The sequence below is a fragment of the Triticum urartu genome, chromosome 3A (genome assembly GCF_056163025.1).
Source record: "Triticum urartu cultivar PI428250 chromosome 3A, HENAU_Tu73, whole genome shotgun sequence".
Lineage (NCBI taxonomy): Eukaryota > Viridiplantae > Streptophyta > Magnoliopsida > Poales > Poaceae > Triticum > Triticum urartu.
The window spans coordinates 570,852,169-570,870,511 of NC_141875.1; the positions used below are offsets into that span (position 1 = coordinate 570,852,169).

Here is an 18,343-nt window from a genome sequence, read left to right on the forward strand (position 1 = left end):
GGAAACCAGGACGGGGCCAAGGAGTGAGGGGCTACGTGACAAGTTAGGCTCCTGAGTCGCGATGCTCAGGAGTCCCCCTTGGCGCACGAACAGCAAGTAGGGAGGTGTGATGTGGGTGGATCTACCGTTCTACGTCTGCAGAGCCCGGCCGCGCGCATACCTCAACCGTCGTTAGCCTTTTGGAACTAAGGAGTGAGGGGCTACGTGACCATTTAGGCTCCTGAGTCATGATGCTCAGGAGTCCCCCTTGACGCTCAAACGGCCTTCGTACCTTGGCTCCGCTCGGGGAGAGACGCGCGACCAACCAGGCCCGGGGGGGTCTGGCTGGGCGGCGTGCGTCTGGGCGTGACCCAGGCGCAGCCCCCGTGCCCAGCCCCCTCGCGCGGCACTCCCGAGGGGAGGCGTTACGATGAGGCTAGACACTAAGCTCTAGGCTCCCTGAAGTTGATGTGGCCCGGGGGCCACCCTCAGTTGTTTATCACCAGCGCGGAGCATAGCACTTCCGTATGTGTACGGGCATAGTCGCTCCTCGGCAGGTGTCGTCAGCCAGCGCGGAGCATGGTGCTTCCACGGGTACGTGGGAGGGGGCCCCCCTCCGGGAGGAGCCCCCGGGGCGTGTACAGCCCCTCCCTAACACGTGGCTGGCACGGTAGGGCCTGGCGAGGTGTATCTGGGCACCCATGAGCCAGCGCGGGACTCACGGGGCCCTACCTCTAGGCGGGTTGCGCCTGGCACTGAGCCTTATCTTGTGATGTGTTCCTGCAAATTTGGTTAGATGCCGGTACTCTACGTCCTCGGGTCCCGGCCCTCGAGCTGGTCTCAGCCGTCGCTGGTATGCCAGGTCGCGATGCCGTGGACAAGGCCAGAGGGTGAGGGCTGGAGAGCCAATAAGAGCCCTGAGTCGCGATGCTCAGGTACCCCCCCCCCCTTTAACGTGCAAGTGGTCGGCATGGAGAAGAAGAGGTGCCGTGGACCGGCATCAAATAATCAAGCATGGTACGCATAACCGGAAATAAACGCAAAAGGGATACATGCCGCTGGGTCTGACCCGAGTGACTTGGGGATGATGCAGCCCGAGGGGCGCCCCCAACAAGGTAAGCTAACAACATGAAATGAAAGGGGTACATGCCGCAGGGACGGACCCACGCGACCTGGGAATAATGCAGCCCTGGGGGGCGCTCCCAGCTGAAAGTGAAACTTGAAAGATGTCACCTGATGATGTTGAGGATGAAGGAGTGTTGGTGTAGCAGACTCGGTGGGCTGCGGAAGCCGATCCTCACGAGCCCCCAGGCCCAAGGGCCTCGGGAGGCCCCGGAGGTGCTGGTGGCTCCTCGCGGACCATCTCCATCTCCGCCAGGGCTGCGGAACGCCTGGCCTCTTGAGCCTCCATGATGCCCCTCATGAGGCGCTGGTACGTGGCAGCCGCGTTCGGCAAGCTGTAAGGCATGCGAACGTAGCTGTGGGGTGGACCTTTGCAGCGCCCCACTCGCGAGGGCCAGAGGCGCTCCAGAGAGGCGACTCGATTGAGCCCTGGTATGTCGATGCAGACGCGCAGCCCACCATCCTCGCCTGGATGGGGAGCCACTGCTGGTAGGCGGCGGCCACCTTTCATGACTCTTGACTCCTGTAGCTCCCGAATGGCCTTGCCGACGAACTCCTGAGGGTCTGGCTCTCCTTGCCTTACTCCTTCTTGAGGGAAACGTGCTTCAAAACACGCCTCCATGTGGTGCCCAAGCGCCTCCCTCGTGACCCTAGCCAGGTCGGTGGCCCTCCAGGGGAGAGCCCCCGAGCCCTGCCTGAGGAGGGCGCCGAGTGCGCTTTCCTATGCAATGGAAGGAGGTTCCCCCTGGGCAGGCGCGGGCTCAGAGGGGCCTGCCTCCTGAGGGGTCAGGCCGGACGATGTCTTCTTCTTCTTGGGGGCGGTCACGGGAAGCCTCCTGCTTCCGCGATTTGGGTCTTCCAGTGACGCGGCCTGAAAGGCTCGCTCCAGGGAACACACCGCGTCCTTCTCTTCACAGGGCACCGTGATGACTCCACCACTTCCTGGCATCTTGAGGACGTTGTAGCCGTGGTGAGTTACGGCCATGAACTTGGCCAGCGCTGGGTACCCAAGGATGGCGTTGTACGGCAGGCGAATGTGAGCGACATTGAAGTCGATGAGCTCGGTGCGGTAGTTGTCGCGTGCCCCGAAGGTGACAGGGAGGCGGACCTGCCCAATCGGGACCGTGGAGCCGTCGGTGACTCCGGAGAAAGGCTTGGTTGGCTGAAGTTGGCTGTAGGGCACTTGGAGATTGTTGAATGTTTCCACGGACAGGACATTGAGCCCTGCCCCGCCGTCGATGAGGGTCCTGGTGACCACCACATTGCTGATGATTGGGGAACAAAGCATCGGGAGGACTTCAGCTGTAGCCACACACTTGAGCTGATCTGCTGAGCTGAACGTGATGGCGCACGCCGACCACCTAAGAGGGCGCGTGGCTTCGAGCTTGGGGAGGACTGCATTCACTTCGCGGGCGAACTGCTTGAAGATGCGTTGAGAAGCTGGGGCTTGAGCTCCGCCCAGGATGCAGGCGATCGCGCGTGGCTCCTCAAAGCCCCCAGCCCCCTCATCCTGATGGCGGTCCTCGTTTCTCCTTGGCTGCAGCGGCAGCGGAGGGAGGCCTGCGTTGCCTTGTGGGCGATCCTCGCGAGGTTGATCCCTCCAGTCTCCCTCGCGAGGCGGGTCTTGCCAGCGATCCTTGCGAGGTTGATCACGCCACCCTTGGCGCGGGGCGCGGTCTTCCCAGCGTCCTGTGTTCCTTCCTCCTCCTCGACCATAGCCCCGGTCACCGCGGTCGGGGCGACGGCCGATCCTTCCTTCTCGCACGGCTCGGAGCTCTTGACATTCGTTGGTGTTGTGGGTGTGGAGGTCGTGGTACACACAGTACCGACTGCCCTTGGAAGGTTCGGGCTGATCTCTGCCCCGCTTGGTGTCTGGTTCTGCCGCGAGCACGGCAGCCCCCTTGCGCTTCACATCCTTGGCCTTGGGCTTCTTCTCTTCTGGGTCTGCGGCAGGCAGCTCGAGGAGGGAGAGACGCCCTTCCTCAGCCCTGGTGCACTTGGTTTCCAAGTTGAACAACTCGAAGGAAGTGCATAGGTCTTCATGCATCGCCAGCTCCTCCTTCATCTTGACATCGTGCACGCCATCGGAGAAGGCTGGGATGATGGCCTCCTCAGTCACCTTGGGAATCTTGAGGCAAGCGTTGTTGAAGCGCTGGATGTACTTCTGCAGGGTCTCTCCGGGTTGTTGCTTGATGCGGCACATGTCGCTCACGGCGGGTGGCCGGTCGCGAGTACCTTGGAAGTTGGCGATGAAGCGGGTGCGCATCTCGTCCCAGGAGGAGATCGTGCCTGGAGCCAGGCTCAGGAGCCAGGTGCGGGCCCCATCCTTGAGCGCCATGGGAAACCAGTTCGCCATGACCTTCTCGTCTCCGTTGGCAGCTTCGATGCCTAGCTCATAGAGCTGGAGGAACTCCGTAGGGTCGGCCGTGCCGTCGTAACGAGGAGGCAGGTCTGACTTGAACTTGCCGGGCCACGCGACGCTGCGTAGCTCGGTGGTGAAGGCACGGCAGCCTGCTGTGGCCACGGGAGGCCTTGGGTGACGGAGAGCTTGTTCTTGCATGTCCCCACGCGCTGCAGCTGGGAGCAGCACGGGGTCTTGACGTGCGGGAGCAGGATCATGGTCGCGACGTGCTGGAGCAGGGAGCGCTCGGGCAGCTTCTTGCGGGCAAGGGACTTCTTGGCAGCTCTGCTCTTGCCACGCTGGCACCTGACGGAGCGGGTTCCGCCCAGGGGCCACGCGCCTTGGAGCCATGGCACATTCTTGAGGAGGAGGCGGCCGGGGCGCCGCCGGAGCCTCGTCGCCCGCGCGGGGCGGGGTGCGGTGCAGCGGAACGGATGGCGCAGGAGAGCCCCCTGCGGCGCGGACGAGCTCGGCGACGCGGTCGAGCCATTCTTTGTAGATGCTGTCGACGGGACGGTAGCGCAGGAGCTCGTTTGTCGCGATGAGCGCAGCTCGAGCCTCCATGGGTGCGCGGAGCGCGCGGGACGAAGAACCAGCTGGGGTGAGCGAGGGAGTGGCGGTGCGGCCGTCTTGCCGCACGGACGGATGCTGAGACGACGCTTGCTGCTCGTCCCCCGCCGGGCCGGTGGCGGCGTTGACGGCAGGTGAAGGGAACGGCGAGGACGCCCGCCAACAGGAGCCGTCTGGGCGACGCGGGAAGCGAGAGCGACCCGGCGCTCGGCGCGGGCCCGACGAGCGTCAGACATGGACGCGATGGTCGGAGGAGAACGGAGTGGTGGAAGACGAATTCCGGCGCACCCCTACCTGGCGCGCCAAATGTCAGATTTCGGGTTCCGGCAAACCCTTGAGGTTCGAACACTGGGGTGCGCGCGGAGATTTTGCCTCCTACCTACCTGCACCCCTCCGCCTCGCTAAGATCTAAGCTATGGAAAGAACAACACAAGAGACACAGGGTTTATACTGGTTCGGGCCACCGTTGTGGTGTAATACCCTACTCCAGTGTGTGGTGTGGTGGATTGCCTCTTGGGCTGATGATGATGATGAGCAATACAAGGAAGAACAGCCTCGCGAGGGTCTGTTCTTGGCTGGGGCGATGAACTGCTTGGAGGAGTTCAGTCACCCTTCTCTCTCTCTCTCTCTCTCGATTCTCTCTCCGATTCGATCCCCCCCTTTCCTACTATGGTGGCTAGTCCTACTTATAGAGGCCCTGGTCCTCTTCCCAAATATCGAGCGGGAAGGGATCCAACAATGGCGGGCTAATTTGAAGGGGGACAGCTAGTACCAGCTATCCTGACAAAAGTAGTCTTCGCCTGCACAAAGCTCTGGTGGTGACGCCGTCTTGGGCTCCATGATGACCTCCGTCTTGCAGTCCTCCTGGTCTTGATCTTGTTGCACCGAAATGGCAACCTTTGCCTGATGCCTCGGTACTCCGCGGCTGCGCTTGCCCCCTTTGCACCAAAGGGGAAAGGAGGACATTGCACGGCTGGCGCCCGCCTGGCGCCTTTGGTCGTCATGGCTTGCGTCACGGGCACCTCGTGAGGTACCCCGCCTTGATCTCTCCGCCTCCTCGCGAGCCAGCCTGACGAGGCCGTGCCTGAGGAAGCTCCGTGTCGTCCGCCCCGCGAGGCTTGGCCCCTTGCAAGGGTCTTGGGTCTGTGTTGATGAAGATGGGCCGTGCTGGGCCCCCCCTTTGAGCCACGCCGCAGGCCGCAGGCAGGCAAGTCTGGGGACCCCCGTTCCCAGAACGCCGACACATACTACTTCAAAGTGGTACGTAATCATGTCTTGGAAGTCATGTTGCTAGACAACAATGAACCTACGAGCTATGGAGAAGTGATGGTGGGCCCAGATTCCGAAGAATGGCTCGAGGCCATAAAATCCGAGAGAGGATCCATGTATAAAAGAAAGTATAGACTTTGAAAGAACCACTTGATGGTCGTAAGGCTGTTGGGTGCAGATGGATTTTAAAAGGAAGACAGACAATGATGGTAAGTGTCACCATTAAGAAAGCTCGACTTGTCGTTAAGATGTTTCCCGACAAGTTCAAGGAGTTGACTATGATGAGACTTTCTCACTCGTAGCGATGCTAAGAGTCTGTTGGAATTATGTTAGCAGTTACTGCATTATTTATGAAATCTTGCAGATAGGATGTAAAAAGACATTGTTTCCTCGACATTTTTCTTGAGGAAAGGTTGTATGTGATACAACCAGAAGGTTTTGTCAATCCTGAAAGATGCTAACAAGTATGCAAAGCTCCAGCAATCCTTCTAAGGACTGGAGTAAGCATCTCGGAGTTGGAATGTACGCATTGATGAGATGATCAAAGATTTTGGGTTTATACAAAGTTTATGAGAAACTTGTATTTCCAAAGAAGTGAGTGGGAGCACTATAGAATTTTTGATGAGTATATGTTGTTAACATATTGTTGATTAGAAATGATGTAGAATTTCTGGAAAGCATGTAGGGTTATTTGAAAAGTGTTTTTCAATGGAAAATCTGGATTAAGCTACTTGAACATTGAGCATCAAAATCTATAAGGATAGATCAAAAACACTTAATAGTACTTTCGAATGAATACATACCGTGACAAGATTTTGAAGGAGTTCAAAATAGATCAGCAAAGAAGGAGTTCTTAGCTGTGTTACAAGGTGTGAATATTGAGTAAGACTCAAGACCTGACCATGGCAGAAGAGAGAGAAAGGACAAAGGTCGTCCCCTATGCTTTAGACGTAGGCTCTAAAGTATGTTATGTTGTGTACCGCACCTGGAGTGTGCCTTGCCATGAGTCAGTCAAGGGGTACAAGAGTGATCCAGGAATGGATCACACGACAGCGGTCAAACTTATCCTTAGTAACTAGTGGACTAAGGAATTTTCTCGATTATGGAGGTGGTAAAAGAGTTCATCGTAAAGGGTTACGTCGATGCAAACTTTGACACTAATCCAGATGACTCTGAGTAGTAAACCGGATTCGTATAGTAGAACAGTTATTTGGAATAGCTCCAAGTAGCGCGTGGTAGCTGCATCTACAAGATGACATAGAGATTTGTAAAGCACACATGGATCTGAAAGGTTCAGACTCATTGACTAATAAACCTCTCTCACAAGCAAGATATGAACAAACCCCATGGGTGTTGGATTCATAGCAATCACATAGTGATGTGAACTAGATTATTGACTCTAGTGCAAGTGGGAGACTATGGAAATATTCCCTAGAGGCAATAATAAAATGGTTATTGTTGTATTTCCATGTTCATGATAATTTTCTATTGTTCATGCTATAATTGTATCAACCGGAAACCATAATATATGTGTGGATACATAGACAACACCATGTCCCTAGTAAGCCTCTAGATGACTAGCTCGTTGATCAATAGATGGTTACGGTTTCCTAACCATGGACATTGGATGCCGTTGATTACGGGATCACATCATTAGGAGAATGATGTGATGGACAAGACCCAATCCTAAGCCTAGCACAAGATCGTATACTTCGTCTGCTAAAGCTTTTCTAATGTCAAGTATCATTTCCTTAGACCATGAGATTGTGCAACTCCCGAATACCGTAGGAATGCTTTGGGTGTACCAAACGCCACAACGTAACTGGGTGGCTATAAAGGTGCACTACGGGTATCTCCGAAAGTGTCTGTTGGGTTGGCACGAATCGAGACTGGGATTTGTCACTTCGTGTAAACCGAGAGGTATCTCTGGGCCCACTCGGTAGGACATCATCATAATGTGCACAATGTGAACAAGGAGTTGATCACGGGATGATGTGTTACGGAACGAGTAAAGAGACTTGCCGGTAATGAGATTGAAGAAGGTATTGGGATACCGACGATCGAATCTCGGGCAAGTACTATACCGGTAGACAAAGGGAATTGTATACGGGATTGACTGAATCCTTGACATCGTGGTTCATCCGATGAGATCATCGTGGAACATGTGGGAGCCAACATGGGTATCCAGATCCCGCTGTTGGTTATTGACCAAAGAGATGTCTCGGTCATGTCTGCATTATTCCCGAGCCCGTAGGGTCTACACACTTAAGGTTCGATGACGCTAGGGTTATAGGGAAAGTATGTACGCGGTTACCGTATGTTGTTCGGAGTCCCGGATGAGATCCCGGACATCACGAGGAGTTCCGGAATGGTCCGGAGGTGAAGATTGATATATTGTACGAAGTGTTTTGGAGTCCAGAAGTGTTCCAGAGGTACTGGGTGATGACCAGCATGACCGAAAGGTGTTTCGGGAGCCCCGGCAAGTGTTGGGGGGCTTCATGGGCCAAGGGAAGGGGGCAAACCAGCCCATTAAGGGGCTGTGCGCCCCCCTCACCTATTCCCACGTGACCATGGGTTTGGGGCGCCCCATCTAGGGTTCCCACCTCCTGGCTAGGGGGCCAAGTCACCCAAGGGGGAGATCCCATCTTCCCTGGCCGTCGCCCCCCTAGGGGAAACCCTAGGGCGCCTCCCATTGCCCTTGCCCCTATATATAGTGGAGTTTTTGGGGCTGCACAACACACGAGTCTCTCTCTCCCAAGGCGCAACCCTACCTCTCTCCCTCCTCGTCTCTCGTAGTGCTTGGCGAAGCCCTGCTGCAGTACCGCGCTCCTCCACCACCACGCCGTCGTGCTGCTGCTGGACAGAGTCTTCCCCAACCTCTCCCTCTCTCCTTGCTGGATCAAGGCATGGGAGACGTCACCGGGCTGCGCGTGTGTTGAACGCGGAGGCGCCGTTGTTCGGCGCTTAGATCGGAATTGACCGCGATCTGAATCGCTACGAGTACGACTACCTCATGTGCGTTCTAGTAACGCTTCCGCTTAGCGATCTACAAGGGTATGTAGATGCACTCCCCTTCCCCTCGTTGCTAGATTACTCCATAGATTGATCTTGGTGATGCGTAGAAAATTTTAAATTTCTGCTACGATCCCCAACAGTGGCATCGTGAGCTAGGTCTATGTGTAGATTCTATGCACGAGTAGAACACAAAGTAGTTGTGGGCGATGATTTGTTCAATTTGCTTGTCGTTACTAGTCTTATCTTGATTCGGCGGCATTGTGGGATGAAGCGGCCCGGACCGACCTTACACGTACACTTACGTGAGACAGGTTCCACCGACTGACATGCACTTGATGCATAAGGTGGCTGGCGGGTGTCTGTCTCTCCCACTTTAGTCGGATCAGATTCGATGAAAAGGGTCCTTATGAAGGGTAAATAGCAATTGGCATATCACCGTTGTGGTTTTGCATAGGTAAGAAACGTTCTTGCTAGAAACCCATAGCAGCCACGTAAAACATGCAACAACAATTAGAGGACGTCTAACTTGTTTTTGCAGGGTATGCTATGTGATGTGATATGGCCAAAAGGATGTGATGAATGATATATGTGATGTATGAGATTGATCATGTTCTTGTAATAGGAATCACGACTTGTATGTCGATGAGTATGACAACTGGCAGGAGCCATAGGAGTTGTCTTAATTTATTTATGACCTGCGTGTCAATGAAAACGCCATGTAATTACTTTACTTTATTGCGAACCGTTAGCCATAGTAGTAGAAGTAATAGTTGGTGAGGCAACTTCATGAAGACACGATGATGGAAATCATGATGATGGAGATCATGGTGTCATGCCGATGACGATGGTGTTCATGCCGCGCCTCGAAGATGGAGATCAAAGGCGCAAGATGATATTGGCCATATCATGTCACTTTATGATTTGCATGTGATGTTTGTCATGTTTACATCTTATTTGCTTAGAACGACGGTAGCATAAATAAGATGATCCCTCGAAATAATTTCAAGAAAGTGTTCCCCCTAACTGTGCACCGTTGCTAAGGTCCGTTGTTCCGAAGCACCACGTAATGATCAGGTGTGATAGGTTCTAACGTTCGCATACAACGGGTGTAAGCCAGATTTACACACGCAATACACTTAGGTTAACTTGACGAGCCTAGCATGTACAGACATGGCCTCGGAACACGGAAGACCGAAAGGTTGAACATGAGTCGTATAGTGGATACGATCAACATGAAGATGTTGACCGATGATGACTAGTTCGTCTCACGTGTTGATCGGACACGGCCTAGTTGACTCGGATCATGTATCACTTAGATGACTAGAGGGATGTCTATCTAAGTGGGAGTTCATTGAATAATTTGATTAGATGAACTTAATTATCATGAACATAGTCAAAAGGTCTTTGCAAATTATGTTGTAGCTCACGCTTTGGTTCTACTGTTTTACATATGTTCCTAGAGAAAATTTAGTTGAGAGTTGACAGTAGCAATTATGCGGACTGGGTTCGTGAACTAAGGACTGTCCTCATTGCTGCATGGAAGGGTTATGTCCTTAATGCACCGCTTAGTGTGTTGAACCTTGAGCGTCGTCTGTAGATGTTGGGAAACATCTGACATACATGTTTTGATGACTACATGATAGTTCGTTACGTAATACTAACGGTTTAGAATTGTGGCACCAAAGACGTTTTTGAAATGTCGCAGAACATATGAGATGTTCCAAAGACTGAAATTGGAATTTCAGACTAGTGCCCACGTCAAGAGGTATGAGAACCTCTGACAAGTTTCTTAAGCCTGCAAACTAAGGGAGAAAAACTCAATCGTTGAGCATGTGCTCAGATTGTCTGAGTACTGCAATCGCTTGAATCGAGTGGGAGTTAATCTTCCAGATGAGATAGTGATGGTTCTCCATAGTCACTGCCACCAAGCTATTGGAGCTTCGTGATGAACTATAGCATATTAGGGATAGACATGATGATCCTTGAGCAACTCGCGATGTTTGACACCGCGAAAGTAGAAATCAAGTAGGAGCATCAATTGTTGATGGTTAAACCACTAGTTTCAAGAAGGGCAAGGGAAAGAAGGGATACTTCATGAGACGGCAAATCAGTTGCTGCTCTAGTGAAGAAACCCAAGGTTGAACCAAACCCGAGACTAAGTGCTTCTATAATGAGGGGAACGGTCACTGAAGCAGAACTACCCTAGATACTTGGTAGATGAGAAGGCTGGCAAGGTCGACAGAAGTATTTTGGATATACGTCATATTATTGTGTACTTTACTAGTACTCCTAGTAACACCAGGGTAATAAATACCGGTTCAGTTGCTAAGCATTAGTAACTTGAAATAAAAGGCTGCGGAGACTAGCTAAAGGTGACATGACGATATGTGTTGGAAGTGTTTCCAAGGTTGATGTGATCAAACATCGCACACTCCCTCTACCATCGGGATTGGTGTTAAACCGAAATAATTGTTATTTGGTGTTTGCATTGAGCATAGACATGATTGGATTATGTTTATCGCCACACGGTTATTCATTTAAGGAGAATAATGGTTACTCTGTTTATTTGAATAATACCTTCAATGGTCTTGCACCTAAAATGAATGGTTTATTGAATCTCGATCGTAGTGATACACATGTTCATGCCAAAAGATATAAGATAGTAATGATAGTACCACGTACTTGTGGCACTGCCATTTGAGTCATGTTGGTATAAAACGCATGAAGAAGCTCCATGTTGATGGATCTTTGGACTCATTTGTCCCGGTTCATGGGCGAACCAATACTAAAGGTTTTGGGCTTTAGTACCGACCCTTTAGTCCTGATTCCCCAACCGAGACAAATGGACCTTATGAACCGGGATAAATGGACCTTTTCCTACTAATGTTCTTGGGGCATGCAAGATACATAAGAATGTGGAGATAGGGGAGGAGGCTTTCGAGCATGTCATCAAGCTTGAACCGAGCAATGTGGGCTACTATGTGCTCATGGCGAACATATACATAGACACGGGACAACCGGATGGTGTAGTGAGGGTGTGGGCGATGATGAGGGAGCGTGGGCTCAAGAAGGAGCCTGGGTGCAGCTATGTCGAACACAAGGGGAGAGTACATCTATTCATGGTTGATGACCACTCACATCCACAGGCAAATAGGATTTACAAGCTCGTGATTAGGCTTGAACAAATGGTGAAGGAGAAAACATATGGCACTGCGGAAATGGGGCAAGGTAGAGTGGACAAGGGACACTCCGAGAAGTTGGTTGCGTCGTTGATCGGCTTTCCTGAACACTGATGATAGTGAGATTGTGGTGATCAAGAACCTAAGGGACGCGAGTCGCTTCCATCGCTTCGAAGGTGGAGCATGCTCCTGCAAAGACTACTGGTGAAATACTTGGTGCTCATTGTTAGGAGAAGGAAGAATTCAGTCCACATCTTCAGTACTCATTGTAACAGGCTTGGTGACTATGCTTCCACTCCAGCTATGAGAAAAGTGGAGGGCTGGATCAACAGCAGGGCATAATGAGCTCGCTGTTAGGTTGACCAGTACTCTCAGATCGAACTTCTTAACTCCCTGAAGATCAGGCTCCCATTTGTTTTGCAGAATCCGAGGTGCGGACCGATTCATGGATGGTTATCCTTGTGCTGGACAGCCAATAGAACAAACATCAAACTTTCTCTAGGCTTGCATTCTACTCCTGATCAATTGGCATTGCCCCTAATGCAATTGCTTGTGGAAATGCAATGCTCCACCCACGCCCTTGGACTTTCTACAAAGGAATTACCCGGCCCTGTTTGAGACAATGGTGTGACAATGTCAGATTTTTTTACCAAATGTGGTTCAGAGTAGATCAGCAGCGGTCAGCATGTTCCGAATCATTGGCATGGTTCATCTTGGTTGGTTAGTCATATAAAGAATGAACCGCCATCTTTTGCATCAGCAAAGGAAAATTTTGACCGGCGGGCTCGACGAGGCCGGCGTCGTGCTCCTCTTCCGCAACAAGGTCTACCTCCAGCCCGACAAGGTCAGCTCGGCCCCGCTTTGCCGCTCCTCCCTCCCCCACCACCTCTGCATCATCCCTGACGTTTTTCACGACAAATTACTAGGAGTACAATTCGTTCCACTTTGCTATTTTCTGTTCGCGGTTTGGTTCTACGACTCTGGAGTTTGTGTTCGGTCCGTGCTCTGCATTCTCCCCCACGTTTTTGAAAATTTTGAGGCATCCTCGATGCACCCGAGGGAGACACATTGACGAATACCATCGCGCACTCCCTGATTCAACCCCCGGAGCCGAAGGTACCCACTTGATTCAGGTCATTGTGCACGTGACGCGCGACAGCCCTAGTACTGATCGATCGGTGCATTCCTGTCTCCGATGGTGACCATTAGCTGTTCGGTAGATTTCCTCAGAGTACAGGTCTATAGGTGCACTTGTCGAATCGGTCGTCCAGTTTCCTGGGCATGGCACGTTGTTTATTCATCAAATCCCCACCATTGGTCCCTCAGTTTCACTCGTCCAAATTGCACGCAACACTCGAATTCATCGTCCACTTTCTTATGCGCTGTTCAACCTGAATAGCAGATTGGAATTTTGGAACTGACCTAGCATGGTGCGGCGGGAGGATGGAAACCATGGCCAGATCGTTTAGCCCATGGAACAGAACCAGAAACAATGCACTTTTCAATGGCACAGAAAAGCCGTTTGGTTACTTCAGGACGCGGCTCCAAGTGGTGGGTGGCTCACTGCGTGCTCCTCCCGAGTGCGCACGCCGGACGCACCAGTGCAAAAGTTATCTATGTTTTCCATGGGGAAGAACTCTTCCAATTAAGTGGGTGATAAAGCAATCAATACCTTCTCCCCTAGCTTGCTTTCCTATGTCCTTTCTTGTCATACAGGATGGGTCATTTGTTGTGTGGAATCCGTTTTTTTTCTTGTTTCAGTCTAGATGGGTGGCTTCTTGTGTAGGGTGCCTATCTTGTTATCTAGTGGTTCGTTAGCATACTAAACTATCAGTCTACCATGCATAAAGTTTGTCGTTTGATAGCACGACCCTTTTGTCGGTAACAAATAATTTGACTTGCCTAAAGGTTGGCGGTTTTTGGAATTACATTATTTGTTCAAGTAATTCATAATCGTGTTACCTGATTACTGTATGTTGTAGCTTTCACTTTTCTTGGACATACTTTCTTTAGTGAAGAAACCTCCTTGTGTCACATGCTGAACATCTTTAAACCTTGTTGCTAGGTGGGCAAAAGAGAAGGTATATTTTTGAAAAGTGGGGAATCGGGGGTTTGGTAGCTCTCTATGATCGTCCACAGGGTTTTTCCCATACTGATCTTTGGAAAAGAAGACATTACGCAGGTCGTCTAGCATCCCATGGAGCAGCACATCCAAAGCCTGGCCTTGAATCATTTGTTGAAGGTGATGATGTCCGCCTTGATGCCTGTCTTGAGGAGGAAGCGGGCGAGCGCTTGGCCTGCTCACGCGCCTCGCCTCCTGCTCCATGGGAGGGCGCCTTCTGTTCCCATCGGTGGACGCGTCACTGCTCCATGGGAGGGCGCCTTCTCGTTCCCACCGGTGGACACGTCACTGCTCCATGGGAGGGCGCCTTCTCATTCCCACCGGTGGACGCGTCACCTCCGCTGCTTTTGTCCGCTCCTCTAAATAGGGTAGCACGGTTGGATGCGGAGTAAACTCAGTCGATAGCAATTCTGTTAGACAACCCTACTGTGTGTTCCAACTAGATGATTGTATCCTGCAAACATCAGCATGGATATACTGTTCTAGGCCCTTCAACCACAAACATTAACAGCCTTAAAAAACTCGACACCTAAGGATGAGCATGAGCACATAAAAACTAGCAACAGCGAGTCAACATATATTAGGACAGCCATGTTCAAATCTGATACTGGAAAATAGGTAGATCCTCTACAATTTTGAGTCTTAAGTAGATTACTAAGCAATCTAAGGCTATGTAGCTCAAATGCCAAGCACCAGGGCCACCGCCGACGCCACCAGGGTAAGGAGCTTGGCCCTCAGTTGGCCTTGCCTCCTGCAAAATGAAACTACAGTATCAGCCACATGCCACAATAGCATTACACCAACACTTCACAGTTCATCAAAAAATAGATGGGTGATCACCAAAAATATGGACCATAAGCACATCAATGCGGATTATGCAAGGAAGATGCAACTAACTACGGGCCTGTTCTGATCTCCTCCCGCTTCTAACTTCTCAGATTTCAGATGTGAAGTTGTACTGAACATTTTTGGTAGTAGACGTTGGATTCAAGAAGCTCAACCCGCTCGTAGTGTAAAAATGTGAAGCCCGGTCAGCCCAACTCCAGAAAAACGAGAAAAGGAAGCTGCTCACAGTTACAACCAAATGTCGGTCGTGACATCGACGGACCCCAGCTGAGCCCCCGAGTACCCCTCTCCGACGGCATCAACCCTAAACTCCCTTGCTTATTCCCCAAGGTCCTCCCATGGCAGCCATGGTGAATCAACTGTACATGTTAATGAGTAATACTTTTGCACATGTTTGTAGATGTTTCAATTGTGATTACTGTTGTGTCCATGTGACTTATGTATACATTGTTAGTTTGATATATGATTGTGCCTATGCAAAAATACAAAGTGTTCAAGTTGCTAGAAAAATAAAGGTCAATTGAACTTTATTACACCTTATTAGGTTGCCATACTCTTGTTCCTTGACTACCAACCTTGCAGAGCTCAATATGTATGTATGGCAAAGTGCTCAAGTTGCTAGAAAAATAAAGTTGGGATCATTATTTTAATTTATATATAACAGCACCTTCTTGGCCAGTAGGGGTTTAGGGTGAATCTTTGTATATTCAGATCTAATAAATTCTTAGGTGCTAGTAAGTTTTTTTATCAAAGAAGGGTTTCCCCCTCCAAATTCCATTAAGGGATAACCCCAAGCAGCAAGCTTGTCAGAGTAATGGGCCACAGGTAGCCTAACCGAGGTCCCTGAACATTTCAAGACATCGGGGCCGGCTGCGCCCCTCAAGCATCAAGGATAAAGCGTTGCCTTCTTGTGGCCGGCTGCCTCATGCGGTCGGCTGCCAGAAGACGGCCAAGCACCAGAAGACGGCCTCAAGACGGGCCGACTCCTAGCAGGCGGCCTCCAAAGAGGCCGGCTCCTAGCAGGCGGCCCACGATGTCCTTAAAGTCTGCGCCCCCATTAAGAAGACAAGACAGGGTGTGGCTACAGTATAGCCCATCACCCCCATATCCAGGGCACAGCGCGGCCACAGTGCCCCGTACAGGCGAAGATCTCCGCATGGCGCAGCACTGTTACCGCTCCACCCTTGACGTCATCCCTGTCAGGCGGAGCCCTGCTCCCACGATGGCCTATTGGTACGGCCTGCAGGCGGCAGGCCCTACCAGGCAGCAAGAGACTGGAAGGCGACAGAGCCTGATCAGTCGGACCCGAGGGAGGCCGGCCTCTAGCAGGCGACCCCCTCTTCCCTCAGAGTCTGCATGCCATTAACCAGAGGAGACACGGTGTGGCTACAGTGATCTCCTACCAGACGGCGGGACTGTAGCCACGCCCCCCCTGACCAAGCATATGTCATTAGCATTACGGCTACAGTAACAAGCAGCCGGCCAGACCCGCAAGCGGCGGAGGCGGCCTGTCGGCTCCGCACCAGACCAGTCGGCAAAGCCCACCAGGCGGCGGGCCCCAGCGGCCGGCGAAGAAGCCGGCGATAGGAGATACTAACAGCCGGGTCCTACACCCGGCCATATTACCATTGTACCCCTGGGGGTAGGCCTATATAAACCCCCCAGGGCACCCATGCAAAGGGTTCCCAACCTGTTAGACCTAGGCTCACACATAGAGAGAGGAGAGAGCTAGCCCTGCTTTCTTCTACCTCTAGCATACAGCTCAAGGAGCACCATTGTACTCACTAGTGCCTTAGTGATCATGCGGAGACCCCGCAGAGCAGGACTAGGGGTGTTATCTCCTAGGAGAGTCCCGAACCTGGGTAAAGTACGCCAGTGTTCGTGTCTACGCCTCATCCCGCTTCCGGGCACCGGCGACGTTCTACTCGCTCCCACCATGATAAGCCATTGAGGGAGTCCTGGACTAAGGGGTCCTCGGGCGTCCGGCCTATTATCCATGGGCCGGACTGATGGGCTATGAAGACACGAAGACCGAAGATTATATCCGTGTACGGATTAGGCTCTCCTTGGCGTGGGAGGCAAGCTAAGCTACCGACTATGAAGATTCCCTCTTATGTAACCGACCTCATGTAACCCTAGATCTCTCCGGTGTCTATATAAACCGCAGAGCATAGTCCGGATAGGACAGATTCATTACCATATACTCATAGGCTAGACTTCTAGGGTTTAGCCATTACGATCTCGTGGTAGATCAACTCTTGTAACACTCATATTCATCAAGATCAATCAAGCATGAAGTAGGGTATTAGCTCCATAGAGAGGGCCCGAACCTGGGTAAACATCGTGTCCCCCGTCTCCTGTTACCATCGATCCTAGACGCACAGTTCGGGATCCCCTACCCGAGATCCGCCAGTTTTGACACCGACATTGGTGCTTTTATTGAGAGTTCCTCTGTGCCGTCACTAAGAGGGTCGATGGCTCGCCTTGTTGTCAAGGATAATATCATCTCCGGAGGAGCCCTGACCCCAGGTCAAACCCTCCGTCTCGGCGGTTTCGTCATGACTGCCGACTCGGCCCTTAAGCCGGTGATGACCTCTCAAGTCATCAAAAATCACCTTCGCGTTGATCCCAAATACTCCGCCCGCATGGATCCAGTGGAGTCGTCGTCGTTGAACGAACTCCTAGATCGCATGGCCGCCTTGGGGGTCGCTACAGACTACGATCGGGTCGGGCTTAAACCCGACCAGAGAGAAATTAAAACTCCACCGATCACCCATCATATAGCGGTAGTCGAGGAGAAGAACAACTCTTCCACTATATTGAAGACGAACTATGTTCGGATCGCCGATCTTGAAGAGCCGGATACTTTTCGGCATAAAGTCATATCTCATCCTTCGAACATAAAGTCGGATGACGAGCTGAAAAAATCAGTCGATATCTCGGAGCCCAAACTATCCGCCCCGGTAGACCTCCAAACTCCGGATCCAAAACCAGGTCAGGGTTAGGATTCAATTCCACCCACCCACCCGGACATAGATGCTCTCAGAAGCATCAAACAACAGCCTCAGGAAACGGTCCACCACTTCTGGGCAGATTCCTCCTTGTCAAAAACAAGGTAAAATGCTGCCGCAACAAAGACGCGATAGCAGCATTCTGCAACAACTGCACGGACGAAGGCATCCTTAACGCCATCAATCGCCGCCGGATACAAAAGTTCGCCGACCTAGCAGCCATCGTACAAAAGTACAGCATGATGGAAAGCGCCTGGAAAACTCAGGCAGCTGGCTGGGAACCATCCCGGCTCCCCTTAAAGGCAAAAAGGACGCGCCCCTGTGGCACGCCTAACCGAACAGTCAAAAAACATAAACCTATTCCGTTGCACGGCACCGTTCTGGAGGGATGGCTCAATGGCCCATGCAAAATACACACGACGCCGGATACCGTGGCGACCCACAGCCTTAGAGCATGTTGGATACTTCGGCAGGTAGCCAAGAGCGGCGAGGACATCCTTATCAAGGACAATCCGGAACAACACCCTCCAGCAAACAATGAAAATAGAGTATTGGCAGTCTTCGAGACATTCACTTCAAACAACAAGCGTAAAAGGGCCCTGCGCAATCTCACCGAAGTTTGCCAGGTCGCTGCAATCGACCCCTGGAATGACACGGCCATAACCTTCAACGCAAGTAACGAACCTAAATACAGAACAGTCCGAGCGCCAGCCGCCCTAGTCCTTAGTCCCATCGTGGATGGCATTCGACTTACAAAAGTCCTCATGGACGGCGGCAGCGCACTAAACCTCATTTACGAGGACATGCTCCACAAGATGGACATAGACAG

The 18,343-nt window shown here is 51.8% G+C and overlaps 1 pseudogene; it reads left to right on the forward strand.

The window, feature by feature from the left end:
* LOC125546979 (putative pentatricopeptide repeat-containing protein At3g11460, mitochondrial) overlaps positions 1–11,743 on the forward strand; it is a 146,722-nt pseudogene extending 134,979 nt beyond the window's left edge.
* Positions 11,744–18,343: the final 6,600 nt, after the last annotated feature.